The sequence below is a fragment of the Hippoglossus stenolepis genome, chromosome 10 (assembly GCF_022539355.2).
Source record: "Hippoglossus stenolepis isolate QCI-W04-F060 chromosome 10, HSTE1.2, whole genome shotgun sequence".
NCBI lineage: Eukaryota > Metazoa > Chordata > Actinopteri > Pleuronectiformes > Pleuronectidae > Hippoglossus > Hippoglossus stenolepis.
The window spans coordinates 24,898,657-24,901,431 of NC_061492.1; the positions used below are offsets into that span (position 1 = coordinate 24,898,657).

Consider the following 2,775-nt stretch of genomic DNA (forward strand, 5'->3'; position numbering starts at 1 on the left):
CCAAAGTATGGGATGCATATTTGATCATTTATATCATATAAAATATGTCATTTATATCGTTTAAAATCATTTTTCAATGTGTTTCCTGGTGCGATACGCTCGCGGTGAGCGGAAAAATAGACTTGACGCCGACATCATCGGTGCAGGCGCATCGCAGCCGATGTGAACAGCACAATTCTGTAACGGGGGCGGAAAGGAGGCGTCTGGCTTTTCTTGCCGCAGCGCGGCGCTTCCGCGTCCGGTATAAACCCGGTGTAAGGCTGATGTCTGAGCCAGTTCAGACTGGTTCTTTATGCGCAGTTTGAGACAGGAATTAAGAAACAGCACACTACTCTGTATAAGTTTCCTTTAAAGATAAAGCAGGCAGAAAATAAGTCATCGGACAGTAAATAAGTAATAGAAAGGTCATAAAAGTAATAGAAAGGTCATAGAAGATTCAGGTCATAAAAGGCTCAGACAGGAATGTAAAAGGTAGATTTCCACTACAATGGACTCTTTCTGACCTAGACAGCTCTTTGATTTTCACAATTTCAAAAGGCTCAGCCATACAGCATGTTCCTATCCAGGGAAGTCTTTACTAAAAGGCGAAAGACTTGTGCGTTATGAAGAGAAACCAGAGGAGCCTCTCAGTCACAGTCACCACCTTCACGGTAGGCCTCTCTTTGCTTTCCGCATGTCAGATCCCAGTATGCAACATTCCCAACCCGATCCCATCTGCCAACCAAAAGTATACACGTCTTTATTACCTCCTGCCCTGACTACTGTGATTGGCTTTTGAGCCTGCCTAAGCAATACATCCCTGAACCACTTACATTCGGTCCAAAATGCTGACTCTGGTTTCTCACCAAGTCTCCCAGAAGGTCTTGAGTGAAAAAAAGTTTCCATTCTTGACAAATGCTTCTAACTCAATTTGGAATCTAGTTCAAGCTCATTGTGATCCCGTTCAGAGCCCTGCATGGTCAGGTGAAGGCATGTAGAAAACATCTACTGCAGCCATATCAATCCGTAAGAATTTGGGAACCCCTGATCAGGGTTTCTTGGTTGTTCCTCAATCCAGACTCGAGGCACAAGGAGACTATGCTTATGATGTTGTAGCCCTTGAACCCTGGCTCTCTCTCCCGCTGGATTTAAGAACTCTGGATACTGAGAAGACATTTAACAAGCAACTTAAGAGCCATTTGGTACAACTTTCACTTGTTCTGTATTTTCTGTCCTATTTGGTTCGTTCTTGTTACTATCAAGTTTTACTATTTTATCGTGAAGCACTTTATCAGATCTGTTGTAATGGTGTCATATAATCAAAATGTACTCACTTGGTTTCTGGAAAAACAAAACCTGAAATGTTGATGCATGCAACAGAAGTTCTGAAATGATCAGGGACTTGCACACTCTCCTCGATGTTCATTGGGCTCAGCGGCCAGGTTCCAAAAGGGCAATATTTTGACTTGATGCGGCTTATCTGCCAACAAGCTGTACAAATGTCCCCAATATTTTTTGGAACCTTAATCTCACTGTTGCTCGTGTGTGTTCCATCACTCGTCATGACTAGTGCACATTGTTTGGATGCATATTTAATTGGTCTGATGACACAAAGCAGTGAGTCATCAGAACAGTTTCGCACACATGTCAAACTCTGCCAGGCCCTTACCTCACTTTCATTGAGCCAGTGTAGAATTCACTTTTGAAACTCGACAATTGTTTGAGTGTTTGGTTTTCTACAAGGTAAGAACAGAGTGCACCGTTCCCAGCGGCACTGCAATGCTAGGTCGATGCGTGGAGAGAAAGGAGCAAGCTCCAAATTTCTGCCCCTCATGCCAAAAATCTGCTTAATATGTAGTCCTCATATAGAGGACATATCAGATATTAAACTGATGAGAACAGATTTAAAAAAAAAATTTATTACAAAAAACTTCCTGTTTAATATAAATTGTTAGGTTTCTGTTAATATGTGCCCTTATACTGAAGTCTGAGCTTTATTATGAAATGACTGGAGCGTGCACAATAAAGTGAATCACTTCCGGTTCATGTAAACACCGATGACGGCTGCGTGTGTTTTTCCTCTGTGAAACAAGGATATCAGTGCCCGGTTATTCAACCCTTAATGATGACAGCCCTAACAGGTTATGGGCCCAGGTGGGAAGGTGGAAGCCGATGGAACCATTTATGTTTCGACGGAGATGAAAAGAATTACGAGCTGTGGGAAACAAATTTTTTGGGCCACGTGCGACTTATCGGCCTGAGAGCGACCATTTTGGATGAGCCAGGTGAGGAAGACGACGGCAGCAATGATGGTGAGAGAAATGAAGAAGCTTACGCCGAATTGATTCAGTTTCTAGATAAGAGTCTTTCATTGATAATGAGAGAGGCAGCGGACAACGGGAAAAAGGCGCTACAGATGCTGAGGGAGCATTACGCAGGAAAAGGGAAACCTCGCGTGATTAGCCTCTACACAGAGTTAACGTCTCTAGTGAAGATGTCCAACGAGAGTGTCACAGACTATATTATCCGCGCAGAAACAGCCATCACAGCACTGTGAAATGCTGAGGAAAGTGAGCGACGGACTGTTGATTGCTATGATTCTAAAGGGGTTGCCTGATTCATTTAAGCCGTTTTCCATCCACATTACACAAGGGGATGAGAAGTTAACTTTTGGTGAGTTTAAAACCAAGTTGAGAAGCTATGAAAGCACGGACAAATATAATGCCAACTTGAGCGAAGACAATGTGATGAAGGCAAGTAATTGGGTGAAGGGGAGAGATAACTTCAAGATCAACT

At 43.0% G+C, this 2,775-nt stretch overlaps 1 non-coding gene and 1 pseudogene across 1 annotated transcript; both read right to left on the reverse strand.

The window, feature by feature from the left end:
* Positions 1 to 512: 512 nt before the first annotated feature.
* Positions 513 to 622, reverse strand: LOC118117126. The gene has a single exon (XR_004697754.1). It is a non-coding gene; the product is annotated as a U5 spliceosomal RNA (small nuclear RNA).
* A 1,106-nt stretch (positions 623 to 1,728) lies between these two features.
* On the reverse strand, positions 1,729 to 1,900 carry LOC118117106 (annotated as a pseudogene).
* Positions 1,901 to 2,775: the final 875 nt, after the last annotated feature.